The sequence below is a fragment of the Pezoporus flaviventris genome, unplaced genomic scaffold (assembly GCF_033815535.1).
Source record: "Pezoporus flaviventris isolate CSIRO_AGI_PZ_B2104156 unplaced genomic scaffold, CSIRO_AGI_Pfla_v1 ptg000001l, whole genome shotgun sequence".
In the NCBI taxonomy this organism is placed as follows: Eukaryota; Metazoa; Chordata; class Aves; order Psittaciformes; family Psittacidae; genus Pezoporus; species Pezoporus flaviventris.
The window spans coordinates 58,074,039-58,101,232 of record NW_026892549.1 but is presented as its reverse complement, the minus strand read 5'-3'; the positions used below and the strand labels follow the sequence as shown (position 1 = coordinate 58,101,232).

At 48.0% G+C, this 27,194-nt stretch overlaps 1 protein-coding gene across 15 annotated transcripts in view; it reads right to left on the bottom strand.

Moving 5' to 3' along the window:
* Positions 1-27,194, bottom strand: part of HDAC4 (histone deacetylase 4) — a 214,683-nt gene that overhangs the window by 145,227 nt on the left and 42,262 nt on the right. Inside the window, exon 3 of one of the 15 annotated variants that reach the window (XM_061460080.1) lies at positions 11,014-11,120. The exons of the other annotated variants lie outside the window; for them this stretch is intronic. The gene's annotated coding sequence lies outside the window, so the exon portion shown is untranslated. The remainder of the gene's footprint in view (positions 1-11,013; positions 11,121-27,194) is intronic. 15 annotated transcript variants of the gene reach the window in all.

Genomic DNA, 27,194 nt, shown 5'->3' with positions numbered 1-27,194 from the left:
GGTAGATGATGTCAGCTGCTCCTCCCTTATCCATCAATGCCAGAGCCCCAAAGTAGAAGGTCGTAGAAGGCCACCAGCTTTGTCAGGCATGATACACCTTTAGTGAAACCATGTTGGCATCACCAGTCACCCTTTATTGTCCATGTGCCTCAGCATAGTTTCTACATAGAAACTATGGAAATGCCCATGATCTTGCTGGGCACCAGTGAGAAATCCTTCAGTTTTAAGGATCAGAGACAAGCTGACCTATTAGCAGCCTAACCTGCAATCCACCCTAAGCTCACTGAAGACAGCAATCAGATATAAGATGCCACCACCTCTCTCAAAAAGGCAAAAAGACATGTTTTGTTTCCTTGCTGTGCTCATATTTTGGGTACATGCACATAAAATTAGGTAAAGTTTGGGCCATTATCTCTGTGCAGTCATATAATAGGGTATCCAGACAAAGTAGTTACTACTGGAAATAGCGCAGTGAGGAAGAGCTGCAATAGCATCAGTGTGCAAAGGAACATTCACATGAAAGGAACAAGCTCCAGTCTCCAGGGTTTTCACCTACTGAATTCATGGTGATGCTCTGGGTGAAGCTGCTGTGCACCCCCAAAAAACTACCCATGGCCAGAGGTCAAAATCCTTTCAAACATCCTCACTCAGGCTGCTCAAAACAGAAGAGCCAATGGAGACAGTGCCCAGCAAAAGGCAACTGTTTCATCAAAATCAGCAGTTCAGCCCCAAAATGATCCTGGTAAAGCACTGAAGAGACACACGCTTTATATGCAGAGCACTGGATGGAGCCCACAGAAGACAGGTCAGGGTGTATCTGCCCGCACTCACACGAGAGGAGGACAGTAAAGAACTGCTGCTGGCATGATACCAGCAACAGCAAGAAGAGGCCTTTTGCTTCTTGTCAGAAAGAGGGAAGGCATTAATGTACCTTCTGAACTGCTCCTGACTGCATGTTGGTAGTGGTCTATCAATAGAGTCCAGAAAGCTCTTCCCAGCTGGCTCTCCCCAGCTCACACCACAGCTGCAGCTCATCTTTCCAGGATTATGGAGGGTCTTGTTTTGGGTTTAGGCACATTTCAACACGCAGATACTTCTGTTCCAAGAAAGTATTTAATGTTTCCTATTATTGCATTCAGCACCAGCACATGCATCTGGCAGGCATTTCCAGGCTTGTGCCATTAACTTGGAGCAAGGAAGAAGTATCATCACTCAGGCTCTCCCAAAACCTTACTTGCCAACAGAGAAAGCACAAGTGGTACCCCCTTACAACCACTGAAAGCCAAGAAAGCACCTCAGTACCTGACCTTCTTGTTGAACACTGCTTGTGCCACAAGCCCTGGTTGCTCCTGAGCTTGCCAACCAAGCCCTGAGGCAGGCTCCCTCGAATAAGGCTCTCCAGCTTGCTTCCAGATTTGCTTCTCACAACAGGATGCACTGTTTTAACTGCTGGCTGTACAGATGGACATTGGAGAAGGTGTTAGGAATGGATGGAAAAGGAAAGCAGAACTGACCTGATAGCCAGCTGAACAACACCACCTCAGAAGCATAAAGAGACGTTTTGGAGGACGCAACACAAGCATTCATGGATGTTGCCATGTGTTCCTCTACATTACACTCCAGAAACCTCTGATTTTCATCCATGAGATCACACAGGCTTCATCCCACATGATTCCAGTCTGAGTTACTACCCAGGCCCTTTCACTGCAACAGCTCCTTATGCTGTATGGGTTCTTCACATCTAAAGCCTCTTCCAATCTGCTCAGGGTGGTTCAGTACACTTGGATCTGTGAGACTCAGTACACTGGGACACATATTTCCATTTGGATCAACTGTGTGCTGTGTGTACAAAATCTGTTGCTTTTCTCATACACCCAAGCCTCCCCGGATCTCTTCTCTTGTCTAGGAGAAAGCCAAGCTGGTTTACGCTGTCACCACTCCCTGTTGTTGATGAAGATGGAAATCACATTCTCATGACACTAAGACTGCTCACAGTAACCAACCTGAGCTTGTGGCTCGGAGATGGGACTCACCCAGAAGACATCTCCTAACACTTAACCTCAGCTCCTGCTTTGATTCCTCCTGATGATGAAAAGCAACCTATCTGGCACAGGAAAACCTCACCTATATCATGAGAAAGAGCCCATTGACATCTCCCTTTCACTCAACGTTTCTTTTTTCCCTGCTCTATTGCAAATAGGAGTTAACACAAGCTGAAATGCTTATGGAATAATCACGGGGTTTTCTTATCACTTTACCACAGTGGATCATTACTCCACTGTTATCTACTACAGTAATATTAGATAGCAATACAGATTTGCTACAGTAAAAGCATTTTAAATCACATTAAACACAGTAACATGAGGATAGCACATTTGGAAACAGTAATTTCTAATCCCTGGTCTGCTGAGGAGCAAATTCCTCTTCCCAAGTCAAGGAGAAGCAACCATGGAGCCAATGCAAAATACCGGGCTTTGAATATGTTCCATGTAACACCAGGCCCTCAGTACTAGGGGGTGCAAAACGTGCTGTCTGCCACCTTCCTCCCTTCTTCCTGGAGGCCCCTGTTACCCAGTGGCTGCATGTAGCTAAAATGCTCCCTCATTTGCCAGGTATTACAATAAGGCCCAAGTTTCTCCTCTTTACGCAACTGGGATAGGCTCCTCTCCCTCTGAACAGCTTGCAAGATACTTAGACTCACCTGACTGATGGTGCTGAGCAGCTTCTAACAACAAAAAGACATGTTAGCATGCAAAATTCACCACAAGAGAGGCACAAATCCACTCTGGGCCAAAGCTTCCTTGATATACATCTGAAGGGGGCCTGAAAGGATGCTGGAGAGGGACCCTTCATCAGGGACTGTAGTGATAGGACAAAGGGTGACGGGTTTAACAACAAGCTGGATGAGCATTAAGGTCCTTTCCAACACAAACCAGTGATCCTATGAAATGAAAGAGTATTAATAAGTAGTACTTGTCCACCTCACCCTTTACTCCAACCTGGAGTCTCACAGGGGACTAACAAGCACCAAACTACCCCACAGACTGCACTTGCATGAATGCCATGGCCATGCGGATGTGCACAAGGTCTGTCAACAGTGTTAATGCATAATGATAAATCTCAGGAGGTTTAACACCTTGGTGAGGTCTGAAACCTGTGAGGTGCCTCTGAATCAGGCGAGTGCATGATGAAATAGCTTCTTTGTGTTACAAAGGAAAATGCTCTAAAAACAGTATTATGTAAATGTCTCTGAACAGAACAGCAGGTGGGTTTGCTGCATGAGTTAACCTCTGATCCCCCTCCTACCCAAAGGCACTACTCAGATTGCACCAATGCAGTTGCCAGGTTTCATGTTCACAAGCAGGGAAACCATGCTGATGCACTGCAAACAGCATCCTATGAACCACCTGAACATCACACAACCAAAAATGCACTGGACCAACAGTGAAGTCCCTATTGCTGGCTGAAGAAAGCCTAAGATAGCAGTGGCAGTGTCCCATCAGCCTGTGTGCCAGCAGAAGACTTCTTGGGTTCATTGGATCACGCTCAAATATCTTATCGCATTAGGAGAACAATGATGTATTTCCATGTATGTCATCAATACATACACATACATTTATCTAAATGTGTTTATTGATGTGATAATGTTATCTTCTGGGCTTATTGCCCCATCCCCGGCAGTGCTCAAGGGCAGGGTGGACAGGGCTTGGAGCAACCTGCACTAGTGGACATGCCCATGGGACATCCCAACCCAGATCAATCTGGGATTCTATGATTCTATTTTATAGTATTCAACTTATATAACATGGATTTGGAAAGAAGCTCTGAAGGAAAAGGCGTTCCTTTGACATTCATTTAAAGAGAGAGTGTTCAAGCTCCATTAAGCATTCAACAAAACTATTCCATGAAGATATGAGCTCGTAACTCCAGGCAGCATATGTCTCCTCTCCAGACAGCCCTTCTTGTGAAAGCAGCATTGCTTGTGAGGGTGAGAATCACTGAACTGAGAAACATGGGCTTATTTTGTCCAGTCTGCCCTAGTTTGGAGCCCTTTCATCTTCCTGGCTCTTTAGCAGAGCCAGAAGCGTAACACAGAGACTCGGATCTGGGATTTGTCTTTGTTTCTAGGGAAAAAAAATTAGTACATCTCAAAAGTAGCATGGGAGAGGAAAGAGGGTTCCCATGCGGTGTGGGCAGTTCTGACTGCATCGCCCTGGGGTTCTGGGTGCTGCTTCTAGTGGCTCGAATTAATAATTACCCGATTTCAAGGTGCCATTGTGGAAGCACAGAATCAGCCAGGTTGGAAAAGCCCTTTAAGCTCATCCAGTCCAACCGCTCCCCAGCACTGCCAAGGCCACCACTAACCCTGAGGGCCTTGCCTTCATGGTGTGTGAACACTTGCAGGGACGGTGACTCCAGCCCTGCCCTGGGCAGCCTGTTCCAATGCCTGAGCACTCTCTGGGGAAGGAATTGTTCCTCAGCTCCGTCTAAACCTGCCCTGGTGCAGCTTGAGGACGTTTCCTCTTGTCCCATCCCTTGTTCCTTGGGAGCAGAGCCAAGCCCCTCCTCGCTCCATCCTCCTGTCAGGCAGTTGTAGGGAGCGATAAGGCAGTGTTCAAGGCCAAGCTAGATGGGGCTTGGAGCAACCTGCTCTAATGGAAGGTGTCCCTGCCCGTGGCAGGGATTGGAACTGGATGAGCTTTAAGGTCCTTTCCACCCAAACCATTCCATGATTCTATGATTTCATACTCTGCCAAATGCTTCCATCAGCTTTGGCTGCACCTTCCAACGTTTTACACCAGCAGCTATTTTTGTTTTCCTTTCCTCCAGCCAGTAATGGAGAAAGCAGCCTTCTTCATCTCTCATATGTTGCCATGATGCCTTGTGCTGGCACAGCAGCATCCTGAGGCACGTGGCAGTGACAGCCCTGTCAAACCACAGTGCCATTCAATAGCCTCCCTGAGAAATCCATTCTAGCCCACTTTAGGATACATGGATCACCCTGCTAGCAGGGACTGCTCATCCTTTGTACCCCAAGAGCAAAGGAGCAGTTGAAAACACTTGTCAGTTGAGTTCCTCTAGATGAAATTTCCCTCTGCACCGTGAACATTTTCTCACTTCTTGGAATTGGAAATGCATCAAGACAAAGCAGATCCCACCATTATCCAAGTGCTGTACACAGACTTCATCCAAACTAAAGCCTTTGGACAGGCTTTCAGCACAGCCCCCACAAGCTCACCCACAAACAGACCTGCAGAACAAAACAGATCTCTGCATCAATCCATACTCAACCCAACACTGGCCAACAAGAAAACCCCTTCACGTGCTTCTTCCTCAGTCACTTCTCTGCTACTGGGATTGAATCCCAGCCTGGTCTGGGTTTGAAGGGACCTTAAAGCTCATTCAGTTCCAACCCCCTGCCATGGGCAGGGGTACCTTCCACTAGAGCAGGTTGCTCCAAGCCCCCGTGTCCAACCTGGCCTTGAACAATGCCAGGGATGGGGCAGCCACAGCTTCTCTGGGCACCCTGTGCCAGTGCCTCAGCACCCTCACAGGGAAGAGCTTCTGCCTTATATCCAACCTGAACTTCCCCTGTTTCAGTTTAAACCCATCACCCCTTGTCCTATCACTACAGTCCCTAAAGAAAGGGACTGCAGGCAAAGGATGAGGAAGCCAGGAACGAGCCTCCTTTCTCCAACTCCTACCCTTCCTCATAGACAGTTTAATCCCCCTCTGCTACATATTAAGAAGTCAGAGAGTAAAGTAAGAGAAAGCCTTACCTCAAACTCCTCAATACCCAAGGCATGCATTTGACAGTTCTCTCCAAACATCCTGTTCGGAATCCATGGTTTAAAACGCCTCTGTGGTCCTGCATGGCTGTCAGCCTGTCCTCCTGTCTCTGGCATACATGAGGTTTGACCTTTTCAGATTTACATTTCGAGAGCTCTGAATCTTTGTGAGCCAGAGAAAAATGAACCAAGAGGAATTTCTGGAATGGGCAACTGGACTCCTGATGTTTCCTAGGGCAAAACACACACTGCTTGTGTTCCGGCTTCCTAATGCCCTGGTAAACAAGAGAAAATTGAATGACAAAAGCAACCAAAGGAGCTGGAATCCTCTGAAAGATGGAAAACAGACTTCCACAGCTGCCCACATGAAGTGAAGATGCTGCAGCAGTTCATGTTCAATGGCAGCACAAACAATGCTCCAAAGGAAGAATGAAGCTGGGGAAGATAATACAGAGCAGCAATTGTATTTCCAACTGAAGAAAAGCCAGGCACTTACTTCCCAGTGTGTCCCACCATGTGTATCCAGCCTCTTCCTCTATGCTGCAGATGCCACACTCATTCTAATGGAGTATTTAATCCACGCAGCTGCCTCAGTACCAGCATTACAGCGTGTTCTGTGGGACCCCCAGTCCTTTCTCTCCACTACCAGTCCCAAAACGGAAGCACACAAGCTTTTCCTAGTGTTCTAACACTTGTAATACATGCTGGGACCCCAGCTTTAGCAGTGCTCCCACTCTGTAACCATATCAGTACAGTACCAGGCTCTGGGATAAGGATGCTCCTGGATAATGATGACCGTTTCTTAGGCAGGTATATCACTGGGCTTAGCTATTCAGAGTATCAGCAAACTCAGGCTTCCTCAGTCCTATATACTCTTCAGTGCTATAAAGCACCCAAGTCCAAGAGGACAAACAAGAACATAGAACAGAATACACCATTAGCACCAATATTAAGTTATGGCATGGAAAAGTTTTAAGCGGGGAGAAAACCTCTTGGTCATTTAACTAAAAACAAGTTAACCCTTAAATACGACTATAATTGAATATTGGGAGCATGAAGAGGAAGAGATGGGCTAAGTTGAAGCATGGCAGCATCCCCCAAGCATCTTCTTCATAGAGTCCCTACCCCAGTGCTGACACCTCACTTTGAAACTTGCCATCCTTGCCTCCTACAAATGCTCCATCTCAAAATCATTCTCCATCCAAACAAACTCATCTGCAATGTAGAATGAATCGGTGAGTGTTAAAGTGGTTTGTATTTAATCACCTGTGGGCATTTCCAGCACTGTAACAGTGAACACACAGGAAAGGCGCTAATGTGCGCGTTCAACACTTACACACCAGAAGCACTTGTCTCTCTTTAGCAATGATCTCCTAAATGACTAGACCATGCACAGTCTATCCATCAAGTTCTCCATCAATAAAATCCATTGATCAGTGGCAGCCACAGCAAAATCCAGCAAAAAGGGAAAAAGCCACAAGAAACAGCTCCCTGCACAAGAGAGCTCATGGCACAGAGGATATGGGGATTACTGTCGGAAGGGAGATGAGCAGCACAAGACTCTAGGAAAGGTGCAAAGAAGTAGGAGAATAAGACACAAACCATGACAGTGCTGCTTGGGGCTAAGAGCAACTCACAACATCCATCAGCTGCTGAACAAAGCAGCTAAAGAAGCCTTTGCTACACAGGAGGGGTAATGACCCACACACCAGTTGCTCTGTGGTACTACAATCTCCTGCCCTTCCAAAACCAAGAGCCAAGAGGATGTGGGTGCTCCTCTGGCAACTTGGATATGCTGTACATAGAGTTGTCACAATCCCAGTGTCATGGCCCCAAAAAGCACCTAAGGAAGCAGAAAAGGCACCTCTAAGTCTTCAATGGACGGCTGACTGTCCATTCCCAAGGAATTGAAAGTTGTACTGCACCAAGAAGAACAAATTATCAACTGAATGAAGTCATTTTACCCATTCTTAAGTCAGAATTCCCACCACAAAACACGTATTTGACCATCCGGGGCTAACTGGAGCCCCAAAGTGATGTGTGGGAAGAAACTGCTGTGTGTTTCATGGACCCCTACCCAAAAGGCCCTGAGCGCTGTTCTAGTGACACCTTACCCCTGCAGCACAGCCCAGTGACCTGCACTTAGGCTCACACAGACCAGCTCATGAGCACACTCCATCATAATCACAGAATGGTTTGGGTTGGAAGAGACCTTAAAGCTCATCCAGTTCCAACGCCTCACCTTGGTGACTCTAAGGGAAGGGCACTCAACTGATGTTGACAGCACCTCACACCAGGTTCCCTATACACCCATCAACTGTTTCATCAAACCACATAAGGCAAAGCTATTTTTATCCCTGTGAACACCAGCAGAGACACAAGCTATCCTGTGCAATGTGGTGGGGGTTATTACGCACAGAACATTATTATCTGTCCTCAAAAGTAGATACTATAAAGTCATCAAAAAGGACTTTGAACATGCAAGTTTAGAAACACACAGATCAATGGGGCTCTTGTTTACCTGCAGTTCAGGAACCTGCCCTCTTAAGGGGGCTCTGCACTTGGTGCTCTATTATATACTATAACATGGTGCTGGTGTTATATAGCTGAACTCCTGCATGTGTACTCTACAGATTCGGCAGAGGGGAGACCTTAGAGCAGCTCCAGTGCCTAAAGGGGCTACAGAAAACATGGAGAGGGGCTTTGGACAAGGGCCTGTAAGGACATGATGAATGGCTTTAATCTCGTTCAAGAGCCTGCTCTAACAGCAATCCTAAGCTTTTTGGGAGGCAGAAGCATTATTGCTATAGCAGCAATGCAGCAGAATTGAAGCCAGGGCAAACTCCCCACCAGAATGAAGTCCATCCCATATCACCAAGACCCCCATTTCCATGCTGCATGGAGAACAGCCTGTCTATCTCCCTCTTCCAGCTGAGCAGGTACCACCAGCCACTCATCTCCTCTTGTAACACTGAGTTCATGGTGTAAAGCCACAACCAAAACACGCTCAGGAGAGGACAGACACTCTGTAAGTGCATCTATGTTTGCATGAAGCAGCTGCTGGGCTAAAACCTGCATTCTGAGATGCTTCAAAGCTTACAAGGGTAAAAGACACATGGCCATAGACCACGGAACCAGTTGCATGCAGTCTTAACCCCCCTCCCCCCCCAGCCTTTGTAAGTCTTCCCTTCCCTAAGTTCAGGACCAGCCTCGGTTAGTTCAAAGCCTCACAAAAGCTTTCTGCCCTTTCACTTCCTCCTCAGCCTGACCTGCAGCCATTTCCTAATTGCAAAATGCACATGGTCATAAATCGAAGTTCCAAAGATGCTTCAGAACAATTCAGTCACTGCAAGCTGGTGACTGTTGATCTGTACAACGCTGGTAACTCCTTAGCAGGGAAATACCCTTCTAACAGTGGAGGCAGCTGAGCAACTACTCTGGTTGTAGGCTGTATTCTCAAGGGTTAGCTTCCAATAGCAGTGAAAGCACCACAGATTACACAGCCACTTGTCAGCCCATGAAGACCTGCAAGACAAGGAGAGTTCCAAAGATACCAGGAATCCACATGAATAATCCTTAAACAACTGGGATTTGTCCCATATCCCACAAACCAGAGGAGAATTTCTGCTCTCAGGAACCATCTGATCTGTCACACATCTACAAGGGCAGCTCCAAGTGCTCCTAAACACCAACATGGAACTAATACTGATGCTTGCAAACACTCTTTATGTCCTTACACAAATCTCTTCCTGCAGACAGCCACATGCAGACAATACAGTGACAGAACAGGTCCCTTCTTGCTGTCCTCCTTAAGCAGATGAAAACAGGACATTGTCACTTCGAAGCCTCAAGAAAGCAAAGATCCAGGTCCCACACACTGCAAACACTCCCTTTGACACATCTTTAATCAAAGAGAAGGGATCGCCACAATTCCAACAGAAAAGGACCCATTTCCCTGCTTTTAGGATAAATTTGATGGTTTAACTCTTTTTACCTCTATCTAATTTACATTCACCTTTCCTATATGCAATAGGAGGAGAAACTCCACAGAGGAAACAAGATCCTGGAGAGCAGCACCATAGTAAGCATCACCGTTGTTCTGCCATCACTAGTACAGGAGGACCCAGAAGCAGAGTAGTATGGCCAGGCTCTTCAATCACAGTACTTCTGGTTTACCAATAGCATCTACAGGAAAGTAAGTTTCCCAGTCATGTAATCCATAGGCATTAGAAAATGCATGGAGCATGGAGCACCCCTCTGCCACCACACCTGATGCAGGCAAGAAGAGGCCATCACACTGACAAGCAAGGATATGGAAGAGCATGGGGGTGACTGCTGGAAAAACTTAAAAGGAGACTAAACAAAGCTGTTTGTGTAAGGAAAAGAGTTGGTAACAGTTGGGCACAGGAGGTTCTTTGTAACATTCCTGGAGAAGAGAAGGCTCCAGAGAGACCTTACTGCAGCCTTCCAATACCTAAAGGGGCTACAAGAAACCTGGAGAGGGGCTTTGGACAAGGGCCTGTAGGGACAGGACAAGGGGAATGGCTTTAACCTGCCAGAACAGGGGAAACTGAGATGAGCTCTTAGGCAGAAGCTCTTCCCTGTGAGGGTGCTGAGGTGCTGGCACAGGGTGCCCAGAGAAGCTGTGGCTGCCCCATCCCTGGCAGTGTTCAAGGCCAGGTTGGACACAGGGGCTTGGAGCAACCTGCTCTAGTGGAAGGTGTCCCTGCCCGTGGCAGGGGTTGGAACTGGGTGAGCTTTAAGGTTCCTTCAACCCAAAGCAGTCTGGGATTGTGTGATTTAGGGAGGCTGCTTGATCTCCCCAATTTCATATCACTGTGAGCTCCCATACTGCAAACACGTGATGTAATGAGCTGCCAGAATGGCTCCCTCCTCACCAGTCTGCCTCTGAGGATGAAAACCAGCCAGCAACAACACCCCCAAGTCTCGAGAAAGAGACAAGCCAGCCTCTTGGTGTTCATCTCCACCGGGAAGCACTGAGCTTGTCTGAAAACCACTTAAAACCAGCCCAAAATTTACCATTAGAAAAGGCCAGAAGAGGAATAGATGGGTAGAAAACCCCCAAACCTGAATGTTCTCTAGGTTTTATCAACATTTATAGATCTCCTTTAAAAGTTTGGGAGAACAGGAGGAATTAATAGACTGCCATATGCCCATGTGCTGCATTTGCTCCAGCAATTTATTCTTACAGCTATTTTATTACCTTCTCTAGGAACTGAGTGAGATAAGGATCATCATCCTGACACTTGGAAATTAGCTTGTTTCTATGACTGTCAGCAGGAAAGCAGGAATTAATCCTCTCATTCCAGCCTGAAAAATAGTGAGAGCAAGTCCAATGAAGGCGAAATAAATTGCTTTGTGTTTGTAGGAAGGGGGGGAAAAGAACTGTTTGGAACAGCAATAGCCTTATTATGCTGGCAAGCCTACAGCCCATGAGATCAATGTTTTGATGAGCACAAGGACTGGTGCCAAAGGGGGACGGGAAGGCGGAGAAGAGACTTCAGTGAGGAGCAAGGAAGAGGCAGGGAGGTGGTTTGAGACTGAACCAGGTCAAGGGTGGGTTTAAGGACAAGGGAAAGCAGAGTGTACTTGTATAGGATCATCAGGGCTAAGCGGGACCTTGGACATGGGTATTGAAGGCTGGGAGATGAAAAGAAGAAATAGGGTCACTCTCACCTGCAAGTGAAAGGAATATACCAAGAGGTGGGAAACAACAAGGAGAAGCATTTACAGTGGACCTTGCATGCACCAAGACAGCATCCACCTTCATAGCATCATAGAATGATGCTATGCTTTAAGCTCACCCAGTCCAACCGCTCCCCAGCACTGCCAAGGCCACCACTAACCCATGGCACTGAGGCCTCGTCTCCATGGTGTGTGAGCACTTGCAGGGACGGCGACTCCAGCCCTGCCCTGGGCAGCCTGTTCCAATGCCTGAGCACCCTCTGGGGAAGGAATTGTTCCTCGGCCCCATCTAAACCTGCCCTGGTGCAGCTTGAGGCCGTTTCCTCTTGTCCCATCCCTTGTTCCTTGGGAGCAGAGCCCAACCCCTCCTGGCTCCAACCTCCTGTCAGGCAGTTGTAGGGAGCGATAAGGTCCCCCCTGAGCCTTCTCTTCTCCAGACTGAACCCCCAGGTCCCTCAGCCGTTCCCCATCACACTTGTGCTCCAGGCCCTGTACCAGCTCCATTCTCTGGCCCTGCTCCAGCACCTCAACGTCTCTCTTGCAGTGAAGGGCCCAGCACTGAACACAGGATTCGAGGTGCAGCCTCACCAGTGCCCAGTGCAGGGGCCCAATCACTGCCCTGGCCCTGCTGGCTACACTATTTATACCTCCAGTGTGCCTATCCTGCAAGGAAAACCTCCACAGGGAACAAACAAAACCTCTGTGGATTTCCAGGAACAGCTCCGTAGCTCTATTTTAAGTGAAGGGCAGATATGACTGTTGTGGCTTTTGGGGTTGTTGCTTTCTTGGTAACGCCTCCCCCAAAGACTTTACTGCACAGCAGCAGTGTGAAGTTGTGTCCCACCCCAACGCTGGGTTTGCCAAAGGGATTTATTTCTGGGCTCACAACCCGTGTCGAGGTGGGAGCTCCAGCTTGGCACTGACACTGCCTGGCTTGCGATCCTGCTGCAGTCACAGTTTCTGGGTCAGAAAGTACAGACTTCATGGCTAAAAGTATAGAGGATTCTGCAGGCAGGGCCTCCTACGTCTGGGGAGCTGAAAGATGAGCCTGTACCAAGCTGAATTTCAGCAAAGCTCTTCTCAGAAAAATAAAGAATTAAATGGAAACACAAACCTGTGTCCCTTTACCTCAATAACCTCATCACAGCAACCTCCTGGCTTAGTGATGGCAGAGCTAGGATGTGGACAACGTTGGTGCTCTCCAGGATCTTGTTTCCTCTGCACGACACTTAACAGCCGTAAAACCTTGGGGTTTATTATGGAATAAACAAACCCTTTGTTTCTACACGGAAACCTGTATCTGTCGCTCTCAAACCCAAACTTTGCACAATGCCAAATGCAGAGTTCAGTGATAACTCATGACACCGGTGGAAGAGATTTTAGGGAAAGGAAGGAAAAGAAGAGCAGCTCCTCATCTCCCACTTAAAACCACTTAAAACTAGATCTCTGCCCTCAGAGCCTGAGCCCACTGAACCCCGTTGGAAGAGGATCTGCTCAAAGCACTCGCTCACACGCTTGCCTTGGGCCTGCATTCCAAAGTGCACACAAAGCCTCTCTTAAATGTGGTTTGATTGACGCAAATCAGGAGCCGAGCGGGTGATTCATCCTTGTCAGCCCCTAACACTTGCACAAAGCCAGCATGCGGACAAACTCGCTGATGCACCCAAACGCTCAGCGCCAGCGTGAAAGGCATTAAGAGTCAAACACAGACCACTCAGGATAAGGTGGAGGGGGTTTTATTCCCCCCTTCCTCACCCCTAAAAGACATTCTGGATTCTCCTAAGTAACAGAGTTGTAATAAACCTTCAGGCATGAAGGTTTCATTAGCACCTTCCTGTAATTCACTGCTGCTTGGCAGGAAGGATTAGGATGTTACAGTTGAGGCATAATCCCACTGGAGTTAAAGGATAACCCATAACCAGAGCCCACTGACCTGCACTGCTGCCACACTGCCAGGCATGTGCTCGACCTCCCCATTCCCAATCCAAGTCTATTTCCTCTCTCTTCATGGCAAAGACATTTTCCCTCCTCTTTTCCTTTCCCATGAGCTTCACAGGAGAATAAAGAGCAGGAGCAAAGAGGTCTGTGGCTGGGGGCAAATGTTTCACCCCATTTCTCTTGAGGAAAGAGCCAAAGGCAGCATCTGCCTTGACTCCATGCTACAGCTGTTCTTGCTGGTCCTGCACTGGTCCCACTTCCCTTGCACTTCCTGCGGGCTATAAACAGGATATGCACAGGCATATACACATCACAGATGTATTCCCCATCCCTGTCAGTGTTCAAGGCCAGGTGGGACACAGAGGCTTGGAGCAACCAGCTCTAGTGGAAGGTGTCCCTGCCTGTGGCAGGGGTTGGGACTGGATGAGCTTTAAGCTCCCTTCCAACCCAAACCAGGCTGGGATTCTATGAGGATAAAGCTGGGATCTTTCTGTACTCCCCATGCATCTCAGTTCAACTTACCTAGAAGAGACAGACTGAAAAGCAAATGTGACCCGAGCCCATGCCTCCAACCTCAGAGCAGTCCAGATGGAAAGCTGCTGTGTAGACTCATGCCATGACACAGCTAAAAGAGACAGCACAAGCAGCAAGCCTGATTTCACTCCATGCCTTCATGCTCAGAGCAGTCCACTGGAAAACCTGCTGGAGGAGGCTGGGAATTGGCGAATGAGGAGGGTCCCCACCACCAGCAGCAGGCTGGTGCTGTGCTGCTCTCCCCACCACACACAGCCTACAAACCCCTCTGTAATTACAACTAATGACACCATTATGTTCTTGCAAACAATTAGGAAACAAAAGAATGCACAAAGATCCTGCCAACACCACAAAACAAAGTGGAGGTGTTGTTTCAGACTCAGCTTTTCATTAACCATCTCAAGGCAAACGGCACTGTAGGTAGGAGGATTCAAACAAGCATAAGTTCTACAAGTAACTCTTGCATCCAAGATGCACCTTGATGATGCTCAGCTTCTGAAGGTCCCTAGAACACTTCTCCAGCAGTCTACCTAAATGAAATACCTCTTTCTCTCTCAGGGGATGAAGAATGGTGGCAAGATGTGCCCGGTGGCCTGCACCAACCCTATGCTCCTCAACCTTCAGCTCTGCTAGCATGGCAATCCAAGCACAAAGTCTCTGTATCCTGAGCTGGCTTTGCTGAAACAAGCCCGTGTTCCACACCCAAGTTCCCAGAAGAGGCTTCCTGATCCACACATCACTCACATTTGTCTGGCTCCTGGTGTTTTGAGGCATCCTCCATCATTACCTGTATTTTCCAGCCCCTCACCTTCCCTTCCAGCTCGAGTCTGCACTCCACTGCTTTGCAATGGTCCAGGAAATCCATTCAGGAAAGGGTAAAGGGAAAGCTATGAAGTATCCACCATCTCCAGTGCACAGTGCTCACCTCCTCCCATAATTCACTTAAAGTTAGCTGGGAAAAAGCACTAAACCAAGTTGGCAGCAGCATCCAGGATCCTAGGAGACAACAGAATCAAATACCTTACACATAGGCTACATCCACATCAACACTGCACTTCAGAAGGGCATCTCCTGGGACACACCACTTAAACTGCCTTTGAGTTTATAACCCAAAGACATTTCAAGTACACAAACCAGGCCTCCTCCTGTGCTGAGCTGCCCACCAGTGTCCCTCCACAGCCTGGCTCCACTCCTGCCTTTGCACTTCCTCCTTGGTGTATATAAACAGTGCTGCTCTGCTACAGAGAGTAAGACCTAAAAAAGCTTTTGGTGTAGCACCCCTTCCAGCTGGTTCAAAAGGAGCCAGTCCAAAAGGCTGGAGTAACCGAGTTCAACATCTCCATCACTGCAGTAGGGACCACCATAAGGAGAAGTCACATTCCATCAACCCAGGAATGCCAGATCTAACTCACCAGGATGAAAACAGCTGGGGAAGAAAACAAGGAAAACCGATTTCTCAGGAACACATTCCGATGAAGGAGTGAATTATAACAAGTACAATGCCACAGAACTGTAGCTGTCACCCCTTCTCAAGTTCTGCTTTAGTCATCATTAAAACAAACATGAGGCAAAGCACAAAACCCTTATGAAGCTGGTTGATGAAGCACTGCAGCGTGTGGCTGAGAAGGGAATTAAAAGCTGATTTGACTCAGTATTTCTCCATATACACACATTCAATCCTGAGGTGTTTTTAAGTTCTATGTCAAAAACTGCAAGCCAGTGGAGCTGAAGAGAATCCCAAAATCCCAGCCTGGCTTGGGCTGAAGGGACCTTAAGCTCATCCAGTTCCAACCCCTGCCACGGGCAGGGACACCTTTCACTAGAGCAGGTTGCTCCAAGCCCCTGTGTCCAACCTGGCCTTGAACACTGCCAGGGATGGGGCAGCCACAGCTTCTCTGGGCACCCTGTGCCAGCGCCTCAGCACCCTCACAGGGAAGAGCTTCTGCCTTATCTCCAACCTGAACGTCCCCTGTTTCACTTTGAACCCATCAGCCCTTGTCCTATTGCTCCAGTCCCTGATGAAGAGTCCTTCTCTGCATCCTTGTAGCCCCCTTTTGACACTGGAAGCTGCTCTGAGGTCTCCACAAAGCTTCTCTTCTCCAGGCTGAACAACCCCCAATGTTCTCAGCCTGTCTCCATATAGGAGCTGCTCCAGCCCCTGATCATCCTTGTGGCCTCCTCTGGACTTGCTCCAACAGCTCCATGTGCTTCTTTGGCTGAGGACACCAGAACTGCACACAGTGCTGCAGGGGGGTGTCTCATGAGAGTAGAGCAGAGGGGCAGGATCCCCTCCCTTGAGCTGCTGCTCATGCTTTATGGGTGCAGCCCAGCACACGGCGGGGGGGGGGGTTCTGGGGTCAAGTACACACTGAAGCCAGGTCATGCTCAGTTTCTCACTGACTACCCTCAAAAGCTCTAAGTATTACAAGCCCCTAAACCAACTGATGCCCAAAAACCTTCTGGCAGCTCATACTTGAGAGTAGGTCAAAACAAAGACTGAAGACAACAAGATGTTATCAACAGGACAGCACTAGAACCATTCAATCCAAGCTTCAATAACCTAAAAACTTCTATTCATTAAACTTGGCTCCCAGGAAACTCCCCTTTCTCTGTTAACTCTCTGGTTGGAAGCGTTCTTTTAACTAGCATTCAATCCCCTATTGCTCCAAGCAAACCAGTGTGTGCCCATGCAGTTGTGGCAGGGTTTTTTCTCCTGGCTCCACTGCTGCCCAAGTACATGGCAGGATGTGGTTTCAGCTGTGCTCTCCTAACAACAGATTGCTTCTTATTCCCCTGGCTCAATGAAGAGGGAAGGGATTTTGCAGGCAGGACCCTACAAGCAGCTGTCCACAAGTGGCAGCAACTGGAAGCAGAAGCACATTACATTAAGAATAGAAAGGGCAACAGAAAATGAACATATGAAAAGCAGGACAAGGTGACAGACACGAGTGAATAAATAATTGCAAATACAGTAGGTTTCTATAGCTCTTTGGGGTTTAGGAAACCATCAGCATTCCGAACAGATTTAGGAAGGCCAGAACTGAATCTTGCATTGTTTTTGGCTTCGTGCAGGAAATGAGCTTTAATGACAACCTGCAGTTAGCTCTGTAGTGATTTGCTTTCTGCTTCATTGACAGCAATGACAAGACTTTATTAGCAGGGCTAAAATTAAAACCAAACCATTTTTCCCAGCTGCAAAGAATACTCTAGCATTCCCTGACACCTCCTGAAAGGAGACAAAAAAAGCCATTTCAAAGCAACTGCATCACCTCTTTGTATCATAGCTTATCCCACGTTGAGGACTGTCCTATGCATACCCATGACCACAGATGGAGATTAAGTGCTGTGACAAGCGACTGTCCTAAAGGGATAAGTATTGTCATATTCCAAATAAAAGCAGGATTTCTAACTTGGAAAACCAGCAGGAACATATCAAAGGGAAGACAATTTGGGCAATATGGATTCTGACTTTGCTCACCGCAATTTCACACAGTCCAGTTACTACCATTAGGAAAAGCATCTGAATAGATTAAAAGATTTATGACGGTGAGAAACGACGACCATTTAAACTGCTGTCCCCATATTTAACATCTAAACCCCACACGAATTATGCTTCCGGGTAGGCAGTGAGGGAAAACATTGCTACCACAGTTTAAGGTTGAAGAATTTAAAGCCCCCCCACCAGTCTGAAACAAGAGTTTGTTCAATAACACCCTGATGACTTTGTTCCTCAATGCTTTCCAATCAAGATCATTACTGTACATCATCACAGACTGGTTTGGGTTGAAGGGACCTCAAAGCCCATCCAGTTCCAGCCCCTACCACAGGCAGGGACACCTTCCACTAGAGCAGGTTGCTCCAAGCCCCTGAGTCCAACCTGGCCTTGAACACTGCCAGGGATGGGGCAGCTACAGCTTCTCTGGGCACCCTGTGCCAGCGCCTCAGCACCCTCACAGGGAAGAGCTTCTGCCTAAGAGCTCATCTCAATCTTCCCTGTTCTGGCAGGTTAAAGCCATTCCCCTTGTCCTGTCCCTACAGGCCCTTGTCCAAAGCCCCTCTCCAAGTTTCCTGCAGCCCCTTTAGGCACTGAAGCTGCTCTAAGGTCTCTCCTTAAGGAGCCTGCTCTTCTCCAGGCTGAACCAGCCCAGCTCTCTCAGCCTGTTTCCATAGAAGAACTTCCCACAGGACTCACCTGAACCATAAGCAGTATTCAGATGCTTCCAAAGCTCTATGGTTGCAACCCCACTGAACAGCCCTCCCAACACCTCCTGTCCCATTGATTTTCCACTGCCCTAGATGGGCACAAAGCATAGTTTAAGGACTACTGCTTGCAGACAGATTTAATGCAATCCAAATCAGTTTAAGGGATGCCTGGCAGAACAAAGCCTTTGCTTGCTGTCTTGTGTATTTAGTCTCCTTTCTAGCAGAGATGCTCTTTGTTTCACATCCTGTGCAGTGACACCCTCCTCTCTCTCAAGTACCTGTTTTTGCTTTTAAGCATCCTGAATGTTCAAAACACCCCTTTCAACAATCATCAAATAACAACACCTACTGAGTCATGTGCTTGGAGGAGTTATTTACACTAGTTTGGCATGAGGAGGACAGCTCTTACTGCTTTACCACGTGTGGATAACAGACACGTTGAAAACCCACCAGCAGTAAAACATCAATATGAAGTATACTCAGAGTGCACATCCAAGTTTAAGAGGTGGCAAGAACTGGTTAGAGCAGCAAGGGCATCACTAGATCCTTTAGTGCCTCTTTAGCTAGCTCAGAGCAGCAACCAAGATGAAAGACACCAGTACAAGGATGCTCACAGGTACAAGGATGCTCACACTTCCTAGAAGGATTGCACATGGATAATTGCAACCTACCAGATCTGGAGCAGAAGTATTCAGAGATTTGGAAGGATAAAAACAATGCAAATCCCTGGAAGAGTCTGCTTGAGCCCTTCTGTCTGACATTAGAGAAACTCTGCTTAAAAATTGAAAGGCTGAGGAATAGAGAAAGGAGTAAGAAATAGGATTATGGAAAGGAAACTATCACCAGAATCCTGTCAGAAAGTTATCCAAGCAACTGATGCTGCAGCACAGCAAAAGCCTCCCAGGCCTGCCCAGTCCAATGTCACCAGGAATGCTCACGTAGGATCTTCCCAAACGGGAAAGAAAAACATCCCAGTTTCCTGGAAGCCAGCAAAAGCCGAGTCCTTGACATGGTCATCCCTGTGCCCAGATGACTCCGAAAGTTCACCATGGAAGCAGAGTTTACACTGTAATCTAGAAAGTAGAAAACTTTCCTGCCTGTGTAATGAGTTACCAATCTGTGAGGGGTAAATAGGATGAAGCAACTAAAAACTAGGGATCACCATAAATGCTGTGGTATTAACTATTTGCGTAGCTCAAACTCTTAATATGGATTCATCAACCATTCTATCTGACTGAAAACATGCCCATCACTTAAATAAAGTATTGCCATACAGAAAGGTACCTCCAGAGCTCACCTGAAGCATGCTCCTGACATGGACAGTGTTCATCGTGTCTTAAAGAATCACCAACTCCAATCATGCAGCTTCAACATTGATTGGCAGCGAGGGGAAGAAAGCAGGAGGAAGCGTTATTGTAAGGATGGAACTCAGAATAGCAGAGCTCCAGGTAAGGAAAGGGCAATTCTCAAACGAAAGAGGAGTGGAGAGACTCTGGTGGCACCAGCTTTTACCAGTGTGGGAACTACTCTCACTTAACTCCCACCAGCTCAACACCGAGGTGCCCAAGATGGCAATCCACAGAATCCCAGAATCCCAGCCTGGTTTGGGTTGGAAGGGAGCTCAAAGCTCATCCAGCCCCACCCCCCTGCCACGGGCAGGGACACCTTCCACTAGAGCAGGTTGCTCCAAGCCCCTGTGTCCAACCTGGCCTTGAACACTGCCAGGGATGGGGCAGCCACAGCTTCTCTGGGCACCCTGTGCCAGCGCCTCAGCACCCTCACAGGGAAGAACTTCTGCCTAAGAGCTCACCTCAATCTCCCCTGTCCCTACAGGCCCTTGTCCAAAGCCCCTCTCCAGGTTTCCTTTAGCCCCTTTAGGCACTAAGGTCACCCCAGAGTGCAGCAGAGGGGAGAATCCCCTCCCCGACCTGCTGCTCACTCTGGGGGCTGCAGCCCAGCACACAGGGAGGCTCAGGCTCTGGGTGTTGCAGCTCAGTGTAAGGTACACACCACTGCACACAGCCAGTCACTCATCTCCACAGGACCCGATCGACATGGCCCCGGTTACACACAGTTGCTCCGTGCTCATTCCCATTGCTCCCACATCTCGGCTGATGGAACTGCACTTGTCAGTGCAGCAGCTGCTCCCCAGCAGCAGCAGCAGCTGCAGGGGCTGTCCCTGGGAGCTGGAGGTGAGATTGGGGAAAATGCTCAGAGGATGCAGCTGCAGAGCTTGCACATGCAGCTGGATGTAGGCACGTATGATCTTTGCACACTGTTTTTCTGCTATTTGAAAAAGCCATAAAGCCAATTCTCTTTTTCCTTTGCTATATCCTTGTTTAAGCATATCTGCACTGGTCTATTTGGGTATCTGGATGGTAAACATGGCATCCAGACTCTGCTTTCAGAAAAAAAAGTTCAATTCCTTTCCAAGCTATTACTTCTACTTCACTAAGTTATTATTCTCTGTAAATTTATCCTTACCTTTCCGCACCTTTGCATAGAAGACACAGCAATATTGTGCCCAGGAAGCAAGTGCCGTGTGTCCAAAGCTGACCACCCCTCTCTTTTCAGTGCTGCAGAACTGTAACATCCTGCTCTGTGGGGTTGTGAACCAGCCTGGCCCTGTGCAGGACAAAATCTTGGCTGTGGAGAGAAGCGTTTCACTTCTTAAGGGTCTGGAAATCCACACCAGGAGAAAGAAGACGATGAGCAACCACGTGTGAGACAGACAGACTGCTTCTGGAGGCTGCTGCTGCTCAGGCTGGAGCACCAGGAATAGCTGGTGACCCTGCACAGATCAAGGGGTGAGGTGGTCAAAGGTAGGTGATAAACACCTTCAGTGACAACATAACAAGAGCCAGAACAAGAGCTAAATGGGCCTTTGCAATTAACGCCACTCCCCAAGCAACATGAGATGCTGACAGCCCCACTTACCTCCCCAGTGCCTTGGGGGAGAGAAATAAGCAAAGAATCAATAGAATCCCAGCCTGGTTTGGGTTGGAAGGGACCTTAAAGCTCATCCAGTTCCAACCCCTGCCACAGGCAAGGACACCTTCCACTAGAGCAAGCTGCTCCGGGCTCTAAGCTCTCCCCTTAAGGAGCCTTCTCTTCTCCAGGCTCCAGAGCAGAGCTGCTCCAGGCTTGCAGCATCTCCATGGCCCTGAGGAACACCACTCATCACCGGGCTCCACTTGGACGTCAAGCTGTTGACCACAGCTCTCTGAGTGTGACCATCCAGTCAATTCCTTATGCATCAAGTGGTCCATGTGTCAAACCCATGCCTCTCCAGTTTAGGGACAAGGATGTTGTGTGGGTCAGTGTATTTTGTATATATAAGCAGTAGTAATTCCCATGTACCACAAAAAAACCCATTACCCTCTGATAAGGCTTCAATTCAAAGATAGAACCTTGTATTTACCAAACAGCTTGCACAGATGTCAGCAAACTGTTCCATTCCACATCCTCTTCCTGGTCCTGGCCCTGAAGAGCTGCTGCAGGGAGCTCCCAGCTCCTCAGGCCATTGAGCTCATCAACAGAGAAGACAGCTCTCTGCATCCATCCCAGCAAGGTGGGGTTTCCCCCCTTCTTCCAGGGATGATGAAAGGTTCATTTATCCAGGCCCCAAGTACAGAGAGCTCCAGCTTACCTGGGAAAGCTTCCCATTCACCACAGGCGAGCGGAGCTTGCAAGACATGAATGTCTGGTTTATGAACATCTGCACTCCATGAATGCAGAGTAAGAGGTTTATAAATGTGAGGGTTGTGCACACAGGCAATACATTATATCTCTAAGGAAAAAAAACATGAGATGCAGAACAGTACCAAAGCCTAAACAGAGATCATACTGCCTCACCTTCTAAAATGCACAGGAGAATGCCCCTATCTGCTCCCCGTGTGACATCTCTCCAATACACTTTCAATGTACGTCACAGCCCAAAAATCACCCTATGCCAGACGTGCCATGGGCATCCAAAGCATAGACGACAGCCCCACCTTGTGCAAGCCTGTCCCATGCTGTACTGAGTAACACACCCCAAGGCATAAAGATCCTCACGTGAGAGATGCATGGCATAGGGATACCCTTAATCACAAAATCCCAGACTGGTTTGGGTTGAAAGGGACCTTAAAGGTCATCCAGTCCCAACTCCACCCTCACAGGGAAGAGCTTCTGCCTAAGAGCTCATCTCAGTCTCCCCTGCTCCAGCAGATTAAAGCCACTCCCCTTGTCCTGTCCCTACAGGCGCTTGTCCAAAGCCCCTCTCCAGGTTTCCTGCAGCCCCTTTAGGCACTGGAGCTGCTCTAAGGTCTCCCCTTAAGGAGCCTTCTCTTCTCCAGGCTGAACCAGCCCAGCTCTCTCAGCCTGGCTCCAGAGCAGAGCTGCTCCAGCCCTCGCAGCATCTCCATGGCCCAAAGCAAAGACATCCAAACTAGTATCCAAGACATCCCAAACCAGCTGCACCACCTTATTCCACAGAGGGATCTTTTCCCTGCGAAACCTTTCCCACACCACAGCAGTTTAAAGCCCAAAGTCTGAACAACATAAAGAGAGGGAATTTTAAGCTGTAGCTGAGCTGTTGCTGCTCTGGATCCTCCTCAAAGTGTGCTCAGCTGCACTCACAGCAAAGCTCCCTCTTGTCTCACCATTGTAACCTCCACTTGTGAGCCAGAGCCCTGCCGCTGCAGATCCTGGTTTCTGACACTAACACGGATAGTTAAGGAATGACACTGCACCTTCCTGCTTTACTGAACTCCCTTATGTAGCAGCACCAGAGAGCAAGAGCTCAGTTCTATACAGATACACAACAATTACACTGGCAATACACACTGCTACTAACAGAAGAACTTCAGAGAAAGGTACTGCTTCTCTGACTTTTCATTTCAACTGTAACCATGGCCTATAAAAGCTACTTGAGGGAAATCTTAGGCTCTAGGAAAAGATTTTAGATGGAAGCACTTATAGAAAACTATAGGGCAATTTTCCATACTTCCTCTTTGTGGAATATCCATTACCTGCCTGTTAACAGTGCCATGGGTTAGTGGTGGCCTTGGCAGTTCTGGGCAATGGTTGGACTGGATGAGTTTAAAGGACTTTTCCAACTTGGTTGGTTCTATAAATACCTAAAACTCTCCCCTCCACCACATGGAAAATAAAGCCCTGTTGGCCCCCCAGTATCAAAGCAGAGCCGCAGAAAAGCCAAACTTCAGGAATAGGAAGGACAAGGACACAACTGAGCAGAGATGTTCCTCCTTCCTCTCACAATGGCCAGAAATATCCCCATTTGTGTAAATACAGCCTTAGTCAACAGGGTGACAAACCCGTACCGAGATAAATGTCACAGGCTGACGTCAGTGCCGGAGCAGCCTAATCAAAGTTCAGCCTTTGGCTATTTTTAAACCCCAAAGTATTTTTCTCTTTCAAAAATACCAACAAAAAAAAGATAGCACTGAAACTCATCTTTACAAAAATTCCCTTCTACAAAGTCTCCATTGCATTAAACCAGAGGATTTCTGGGACCACAGACATCAAAGCGAAGCTCTCCCCAGTCCCGAAACTGTCCCAGCCGATGGGGCGCTGCACTAGAAAGCAGAAGATAAGGATTTGGGAATGCGCACAGCCCGGATTGGCACTACCAGATACTTTGTATTGGAAACTTACACAGACAGGTTAAAAATAACAGGGTGCAGGCCCAGGGCTGCGCTGAAGGTCGCTGCCAGCACAACTGCTGTTGAGTAAGAGCTGCTGGAGACGTGCGACTCATGAGTCGTAGTATTTGTGTCCCCAGCAAACACTGTACAACCAGTTCCCTTGGCTGGGAATTAAGGTCATGGAGGCTGGTCACAACCAACACAGTGCCACAGCAGGGGAATTGAGCCCAACATCCACTTGGGATTGACTTGTGTTCCTTCTTAAAACGAATCGTCCACCAGGTCTGACTGCAAAGAGTCACTGTTGTCTACCAGCACGCTCTGGCCAACATTCCCGTTATGCATTCCCATGGCTTTAAGCCCAATTAGCACAGTATCCAGTTTCTATAATGGGAAAGCAGGCATGGCACAAGGTGTTTTATATGACCAAGCCACAGAGCTTCCCAACCTCTGGGCCTTGCAGAGTACCAGCATAGAAAGAACATCATTACCTTCAGAAAGGTGCCTTTGTAAGTGAGTTGGATCAATGTCCACAATAACTAACCCAAGGGGATAGTCCCCACTGGGCTTTATGGTCTCCATTTGGAAAAGAAGCAATTCAAACCAGGAATGCTTGATGCTGTCTTCAGCTCTGGCTTCACCAAGGCCAAGCTGGATGGGACTTGGAGCAACCTGCTCTAGTGGAAGGTGTCCCTGCCCATGGCAGGGGTTGGAGCTGTATGAGCTTTAAGGTCCCTTCCAACCTAAACCAGGCTTGGATTCTATGATTCTCTTTAAGGATTTCTTGAAGTTATCTGTACTTAACAGGTACATGAGGATACTGGCTTCATTAAAGACTTATTGTATTTTGTGAGGAAAAGGCCTGTTTAGCACCTAAGGTGCTCTGCACTGCAGCCACCCATGGAAAGCTGTCAGTGCAGAACAGACTGATGTTCATTCAGTGCAACATGAAAGCTTCATCCATAACATTTAGAGTCATTGGTGAAGCAACACGCCAAGAGGAGCTGTGCATCAGGGGTGCCAAACCCAGGCTGCAGGATGCAGCACAACCAGGAGGTTAAGAAAAAGAAAGAAGGATGGAGGCAAATTCCTATCAGCCAACATCCAGTGAGATCATAGACAGGTCTCCACTTGTGAAGGTGAAGATAGCTGTTTATCGATTTCTTTCTTGACCAAGGGGTTGCCTTATTTAATAGAAGCCAGCAGAGAGAAACCTCCTGGATAAACTAGCAGTGGAAGAAGCCATTTCCCCAACAGAAAGAATCAATGCTTATCCATCTTCTCTTTTATCCTCCTACTCACATGGTGAATTGAAGAAACAGAGCAAACCGCAGCTCCCATCTGCTCTGCTCCCAGATGTTTCTCCAGCTCAAGAAACCAAGGCAGAGCCTGCCCCAAACCAAACCAAACTGATAGGGTTTTCCTTCTAAAGGATAAGTAAAGCAGTTCCACGTTGACAAGTGCACAGCTCTGAGCATACACCCCGCAGAGCCAAGCATGAAGGGGTGTTCTCCTGAGACTGAGCTTGTCCAGCTCATCTTCAATTGGAACTGCGGATGCAGAGGCACACACAGACTTTAATTACATGAAAGAACACAAGCACTGAATAACAAAGTCTTTAAGCAAGAAGCATGCTGAGAGCTCTGCATCCCCTGCAGCACTTTCCCAACACCACCACCCCCCCAACAACAAATAAAACTCCACATTTCAGGCACAGGGGGTGGAATACAAAGTCCATTTACTGTAATACTCACAGATGAAGGATTGTAATTGCTCTGCCTTGACATCTGGTTTCTATTTCGCTCCCATTAGATCAGATGACATAACAAACAGATGATGCACCAGAGCTCGCAGAGTTCTGCTGTGAGTCTTGCTGTTTACATTCTTGTTCATAGAAATGTCAGCTATGCCACACACAGCAAAGGCATCAAAGCCAAAGAAGCAGTTTTCAAAGGGAAAAGCAAGACAGGGACAGGTATTTTTGGAGGGGGGAGGAGGAAGGATGGGTTTAAATCCATATATAACATATTCTATTGCACAATCCAGCTTTAGACACTGATTCTGCACACTACCTGCGGACAGAGTTTATGTGAACAAGCCACAGGGAACACACCAGTTTACACCCTGGTGTAACAGTTAAGTAAGCAAGTGTCAAATGTTATGATGCAAACACAAATTCCACTCTGCCCTGTCACATTACTGTTATCTAACCACATGCAAATCCACATAGCCCATGTCCCCGCTCTACCTTCCAATTTGGGCCTGTAAAGTGATTCGCAGCCTTAAGAGCATACAGCAAGCAGGTAACTTCCTAAATCAGCCACCTACTTTGCTGACCTTGGCCCTAAAACCACATTATAAGCCTTCTGAGTCAACAGCACATCCTTCCTTCACCGCAATTCAGGAAGCTATGCAGCTGGGAGGAAGCTGCTTCAGCTGAACACAGGTGATCTGCACACAACAGTGAGGTTTCACTCCATCCTCCTTGAACAAAGCCTGTTCCATGCCTCATGGGAATAGGCCATGTGTGTTTGCAGCCCAGAACCCTCATCCCGTGTGCTGGGTGCACCCCCAGAGCATGAGCAGCAGCTCAGGGAGGGGATCCTGCCCCTCTGCCGCGCTCTGGGGAGACCTTAGAGCAGCTCCAGTGCCTAAAGGGGCTACAAGAAACCTGGAGAGGGGCTTTGGATAAGTGCCTGCAGGGACAGGACAAGGGGAATTGCTTTAACCTGCCAGAACAGGGAAGATTGAGATGAGCTCTTAGGCAGAAGCTCTCCCCTGTGAGGGTGCTGAGGCGCTGGCACAGGGTGCCCAGAGAAGCTGTGGCTGCCCCATCCCTGGCAGTGTTCAAGGCCAGGTTGGACACAGGGGCTTGGAGCAACCTCCTCTAGTGGAAGGTGTCCCTGCCCGTGGCAGGGGCTGGAACTGGATGAGCTTTAAGCTCCCTTCCAACCCAAACCAGGCTGGGATTCTATGACAGGATCACACACAACCACTCACAAGAACTAATTACCATTTTCCTCTGCACAAGCCCACTCACAGGAAATTCTGCATGATGCAGGAACCCTTTGATACCTGAAGACTGCAGTGAATAACACTGCAGGCAGCTCCTCTTTCCAACACCCTATTAAAAGGGGTTCAACCACATGCAACTGACTCCTTTGCACATTCACCTACTGTTAGGCTTGCAGGGACCTAATCCTGCTTTGAGAAGAGACCAAATCTCATTTTCAGCTATTACAAATGACAAAAACCTTCCAAAAAGACTTTTTTCTACCCTGTCTCTTCCGTAAGTGCTTGGGTTTGGTCTTTGGGACAGGGAGCCCTGACATCTGAACCAAACTAACAAGAGCAGCTACAAGATGCCCGTGTTCTG